Source organism: Carassius carassius, chromosome 40 (genome assembly GCF_963082965.1).
Source record: "Carassius carassius chromosome 40, fCarCar2.1, whole genome shotgun sequence".
In the NCBI taxonomy this organism is placed as follows: Eukaryota; Metazoa; Chordata; class Actinopteri; order Cypriniformes; family Cyprinidae; genus Carassius; species Carassius carassius.
In genome coordinates this window covers 1,227,501-1,234,406 of record NC_081794.1, presented here as the reverse complement: position 1 = coordinate 1,234,406, position 6,906 = coordinate 1,227,501, and positions in this window count along the sequence as shown.

Below are 6,906 nucleotides of genomic sequence, written 5' to 3'. Positions count from 1 at the left end.
TTCTCTATTATGTTGTATTATGTGTATTGTCGGTGCTGAACGTGTGCATGTGAAACGCAAGCAACAACATTTCCCCAAGGGGATAATGAAGTAAATCATCATCATCATCATCATCATCATCATCATCATCCTCATTTTGAAGACCTCTGGAATTAATTTTCCACAGCATTATAATTGATGCATGCTTGACTGTGCTGTTTACATTACGAAGCTAATGGGGAGGAGTAATCAAATAAATATGAGCTGCTGACACAGAGACAGTCTGGCAGAGGTCTGAGTGATCAAATGAAGATTTCCTTTTGAGCGCTTCCAAGGGTTTTCAGCCTTTTTTAAACATTAATACTATGATATACTGCATTTTGAAACTTCACGGAGACTTTGAAGAAACTCATTTTGGCTTGTTTAAGGGGGTATTTTGTCATGTCCCTATTGTGCAGCACATAATTGAGTTGTTTGTTTGCTAGAATAATTGTTATGAATTAATGTGTTTGGTTGGGCAATTTTTCATGACATCTTGACTATATTCGGGACTTGTTTTTTTTTTTTTTTTTACAGGCATTTGTGCACATGCATTGTAACTGTTATACAGACACAACGTGGATGATTTTTATGATGAATAATGCAAATCGATTGTATCACTAATGTTGGGTATTTCACTTTAACATGCTGTAAACTAAAGAATGTTTTTATGCCCTGTAGAAACCATTGCAATAATGACTTCTTCCCCTAATTTGCCATAAGCCACACAGTAAAAACCATATGCCACAATGAATCTCTAAAACAAACATTAAAAGGTAGATATCCAGCAAAGCTATGCTGTGATTGTGACATCCCATATTACACTTAATTGCAACCAAATGGCTGTGAGGAAAAGTCCAAAATCCTCCAACCACCTGTTCCCTGCTCTGTTTATATTTAAGCAGAAATAGAGCCAGACTGAGAAGATTGCTCCCTCGTCCCCTTAATCCAGGACTGCAATTAAAAATATCTCATGAGTGAAGTTTGCCAAAAAAATGTACAATTTTATAATAATCTTGCGGGACCTTGATTACGACAGGGACTTGATTTTAAATCTCCAATGCAAATTGAATAGCGTTTTGACTCTGTAGAAGTAGAATTAAAATGTATAAATGTAAAAAAAAAAAAAAAAAAAAAAAAAAAAATTTATTTAAATATTTATATAATCCATTTACATAAACTCATCATATAATATTTTCAGAAATAATAATAATAATAATAAAATATGTTATTATAAAATCAGTGCAAATATTTAATAGAATTAAATATTAACAAAATATTTATTTTTTAAATGATAAAATTATTAATTTTTTAACACAATAACAACATCAATAATAATAATAATAATAATAACATCATCACAGTTCTGAACCATGATTTGCTGCATGCTTTTTGCTAGTTTGAGGTATCAATGGTATTAGGGATGAAGTATTCTCATATTAAAGATTAGAGGATTTTAGACATGCCTGTGAGTGTAATACGCATTATAAATATGTATCTAGAAGAGATGCATTATTTTTGAATTGCATATATCTACTAAAAGGTTTTTAACTAACTTTAAGGAGTTTCTAGCATGTTTCATAGGATCTTTAATATGTTCCTTAACTTATCATAGTCATATACATCTGTTAAAAGTTGCTGGCATGAATAATGACATTAATCTTACATTATACTTTACATAAAAAAATAAATGGGCAACAAATGATATGACAGAGATTCATGGGACAATACTGACTGAAAGTTTAAGGAAATCTCCTTGACTACTTAAAAGTTCCTTAAAGTTATATTGAAAGGAAACCTCATATATGTAGATCAGAAAGACATTAACATTGATTGCATGAATCAGATTACTGCTATAACACTGCACTTGCCTCACGTTTTGGCCCGTTGTGCATGTTAACGGTGCTGAATGAATACAAGCTAATCTTTGTTCCATCTGGGGCTGATCAGACAGTAGAATTACAGCACAGAGCCATCCAAGAAGTGTAATCATTTCAGGAGAGTCAGAGGGAGACAGATCTTTGTGTCTGACACCTTTACACAGACTCTGTCCAGGCAGGAAGATTTACAGCTCTAATCAAAAAAATCGCCCACAGTTGCAAATTGTGCACGAGTGGTAGTCTCAAGTAGCACGACTTTTGATTAATGGCATCAAGTCTGGTGCACACTGCAGCACATTCTGGCCAAGAATCACCCACTTAGACTGACGGAGACTGCCTGACTGACATGTGAAGTGACCACGAGCAGCTTGTTTTGTTTTTACATGCCATTTTCTGAAATGTTTGGAAGCCAGTTTCCACCTTAGAGCAAACAGTAAAAAGTATATGAACTGATATGAACTTCAGTTTACAAGTTATGTTTTTAATAAAATGAAATAAAAGCTAGAGAGAGAAAGAGAGAGAGAGAGAGAGAGAGAGAGAGAGAGAGAGAGAGAGAGAGAGAGAGAGAGAGAGAGAGAGAGATTTTCATTCCTTATATGTGACCCTGGACCACAAAACCAGTCATAAGGATAAATTTTTCGAAACTGAGATTTATCCATAATCTGAAAGCTGAATAAATAAGCAATGTATTGATGTATGTTTTGGCCAGTATTTGTCTGAGATACAACTATTGGAAAATCTGGAATCTGAGGGAGCAAAAAAATCTAAATAATGAGAAAATCGCCTTTAAAGTTGTTCAGATGAAGTTCTTAGCAATACATATTACTAATAAAAAATAAGTTTTAATATATTACAGTAGGACATTTGCAAAATATCTTCATGGAACATGATCTTTATTAATAGCCTCATGATTTTTGGCATAAAAGAAAAATCGATAATTTTGTCCCATACTTTGTATTTTTGGCAATTGCTACAAATAAACCCCAGCGACACATATTCAGGCATTCATTTTATATATTCAGACTTTTGTTCTATATATTCAGAATTTTATTATATATATTCTGACTTTAATTTCATACATTCAGAGTTTCTTTCCATATATTCAATTTTTTATTCTATATATTCAGAGTTTTGTTCCATACACACAGACTCATATCATACATGTAATTATTTCCTGAATGGCATTCCATAGTATATGTATCTACATATGTATACACACACACACACACACACTTATATATATATATAAGAAACAGGACTGCTTATAATTGACATTTATCTTTTTAAATTGTGCTGAGTGTTGTACTTCACATGTAAACACAGGTTTAACTTTGTGCGTGTGTTTATTTTGTCACTATGCTGTACACAAATACACACATTTCTTATGATCGATAGTACCGACCCTCCCTTCATCAATTACTGTAATTGATTTCTTAGAAATTCAGCACTCTGTCTTAGTCTACCTTAAACCAGATCTGCTGTCCCGGTCTGCAGGGATCAGATACACTGAACAGACTCCAGTGAGATGCATCCATGTATGCCACAGACATCGACTACACAAAACCAATAACAGAGAGGAAAAGTACTCAGGACTGGAATGACAGCCGCTGGAAAAGCCATCATAACCTAACGTCTGTTTCAGCTCTGCAACCTTAAAGCAGTGATATACCTTCACATCAGTCTTCTTTCCAAAGGAGAACATTAGTTTAGACCAGGATACTCAAATTACACTGGTCAGGGGCCACCTGTAGAAAATGTTGCGTGAACAGGGTATAGACCTGGTATTAGTAACGAAAACTGATATTCATTTGACTGAGCATCATATTTATATATATATATATATATATAATGCAATAATAATAATAATAATAATAATAATAATAAACACATTCAATTACTGTATGCCCTGTTACCCATATATAAATCCTATCATTTTAATTAATTTACATTTAGTCATCTTGCAGACGCTTTTATCCAAATAAACTTACATTGAGGAATACATTAAGTGATTCTTCTTAAAGAGGCAAACAGACACAGGAAGTGCTTGTTATACCAAGTTTCAAGCATTGTTTAAATAAGTACAAGCTAAAAAGAGAAGGAATAAATAAAGAGAAGCCAGGTAGTTTCGAAAGAGACACGTTTTCAGCTGTCATTTGAAAATGATCAGAGATTCAGCTTTCCAGATAGGGTTGGGAATATAATTTCACCAGCCAGGAACAGTGAAGGAGAATGTTCTGGAAAGTGATTTTGAGCCTCTCTGTAGTGGTACCACGAGTGGATCTCAGACTTCTGGAGGGGATGTAGATTTATGATGCGAGCTGCTACCGGAAGCCAATGCAAGGAGATAAAGAGAGGAGTAACATGGGCTCTTCTGGGTTCATTGTTGACCTGTCGTACCGCTGCATTCTGAGTCATTTGTAGATGTTTGATTGTGCTTGATGGAAGTCCAGCCAGAAGAGCATTGCAGTAGTCCAGACTAGAAATGACAAGGGCCTGGACAAGAAGTTGTGCAGCATGCTCCGTTAGAAAAGGTCTGATCTTTCTAATGTTGTGCAGCGCAAACCTGAAAGATCAAGCAGTCTTTGCAATGTTGTCTTTGAAGGTCAGCTGGTCATCAAAGATTACACCAAGATTTCTGACCGAAGTTGATGGGGTAATTGTAGAAGAACCTAGCTGGATGGTGAAATCATGCTGTAGAGTTGGAGTGGCAGGGATGACAAGATGCTCAATCTTTGTCAGGTTGAGCTGTATGTGATATTCTTTCATCCATCGAAGATGTTCTCCAGGCAGCCTGAGATCTGTGCAGCTACCGTTGGATCATCTGAATGAAATGAGAGATAGAGTCATCAGCATCTGTGTGTCATCAGCACAGCAATGGTAGGAGAAGCCATGTGCGTGTATGATGGGACCCAGTGATGTCGTGTATATGGAGAAGATGAGTGGTCCAAGAACTGATCCCTGGGGAACACCAGTTACCAGTTTATGTGCATTGTATACCTGCCTCCCCAAGCCACCCAGAAAAACCTAGCAGTGAGATAGGATTCGACTCAACGAAGTGGAATCCTTATAATGGCCGCTAATGAGAGAGCAGACAGGAAGATCTGATGACTTGCAGTGTCAAAAACAGCAGATAGATCCAGCAGAATAAGAACTGATGATTTGAGGTTCTGTGTGTGTTGGGTTGAGAATGGACTACTGATTGTTCTAGTTTTGTCTGTAAAGAATGTGACAACATCATCAGCTGTTATAGAAATAGTGGGATTTGGTGGAGGAGGTCAGAGGAGAGAAATAAATGTTTTGAAGATATTTTGTGTGTCTGGAGTGCTGCTGATCTTGTTGGTAAAATATGAAGATTTGGCAGCATGGACTTCAGTAGAGAAAGAAAAAAGCAAAGGCCGAGCCGAGAACTGTGGGAACGGGGCGAGGCCCAAGGTCTTGAGACCCACAGAGGAGATGGAAGGATATAAAACAGGAGCGACGACAGTGAAGGACGAGAGAGGACCAGGCCTGGATTTCAGTTTGTGTTTTGGTTGTGCATGGCAGTCGGCCGTGAGGGGCTGCCGCGCTGTTTTGTGTTTATTTGATTATTACAGTTTGGTTTGATTGTCCGCCGGTTTCCCGCCTCCTTCTTCCTGTGAATATGAAGTTTGTATATTGTTACACTGATACATACTCAGGTCGGACGGATCTTTTGATTTGTGCAATTTTCTCTCTGCTGCCCTGAGTTTGGTCTAATTTTCTTCGTTAGGGGTTAGAAAGGGCAGCCTGTGCTGACCTGGAGGAGAGAGGACAAATATTGTCTAGACAAGAGGTTAAACTAGAGTATAAAGTGTCAGAAAAATTGATCGTCTTTTCATTAATATTTAAAAAGTTATTTGAGTAAAAGTTTTTTTTTTCTTCTTTAATTTAATAATCTAATTATGAATATATACTAGGTTATATATATATACTATTAAATTGATGTAGTGGTTAATAGTAATCTTTTTTTACCGCTAAAAGATGTTATTTAAAATATTGGCTGCTATAGGGTGACCATTCATCCTCATTTTGCTGGACATGTTCTGATTTTTAAATTGCCTAAAATGTCCAGATTTTGGCTTTCTACTTTTTTTCATAATTACTGACAGTATTGAAGGAAAAATGTGACCAATAGCATGCAAGTATTATACAAAATCTACCAGTCATGGTGTGTGAGAAAGTGGGATCTATAGAGAATGGTCATAGTAATGCAAATATAGGTACATTTAATGTAGAGACACAAAGAGGACAGTAGAGAGCATATCAGGAAAATCAGGACATTTTTGGCAATTTAGAAATCCCGGCCTGAATTTGTCTGGAAAACAATGGGTGTATGGTCACCCTACATGGCTCCATGGACTGCACCTTGATATAAATATTCTGATCCTATAAATCAGTTTAAGACAGCCTAATCTGGTAGGTCGTGCATCTGCTGTGCTGATTTTAGAGGGGGTTTGGACTCCAGCTAGTCCAGTTTAAACCGTTGTTTTTTTTTTTTTTTTTTAAATCAGCAAACAAACTTAAAATCACAATAATACAATAATATTCAAAACCATCTATATTATGTCAGATTTGCATGTCTAAATCAGAACAGTGAAAAAGCAAAAACAAAAGCCAGTTATTTCAAGTTAATCAATACATTTTTATTGCAGAATTTAAAAACAGATTGCTAAATGTGATAACATTTTTATGGTATTAATTTTAATAGAATAACATTATTTTTAAATAAACTTTTAGTTTTTTAAATAATTTTATTATATTTTTAACATAATTTAACCTATATAAAATGCTTATTAAAAGTATTTATTTATGTATTTCTTTATTTATTTCACAGTTAAGAACAATAAAATGCTCTTTTTTTCACATATGCTAATGAATTGATAAAATTTATCACTATATATATTCCAGAATTCAGTACAGAAACATGTAAAGGTCAGAGGGCATGATTAAATAATTTAATTTGATTTTTTTTTTTTTTATATATAAATTA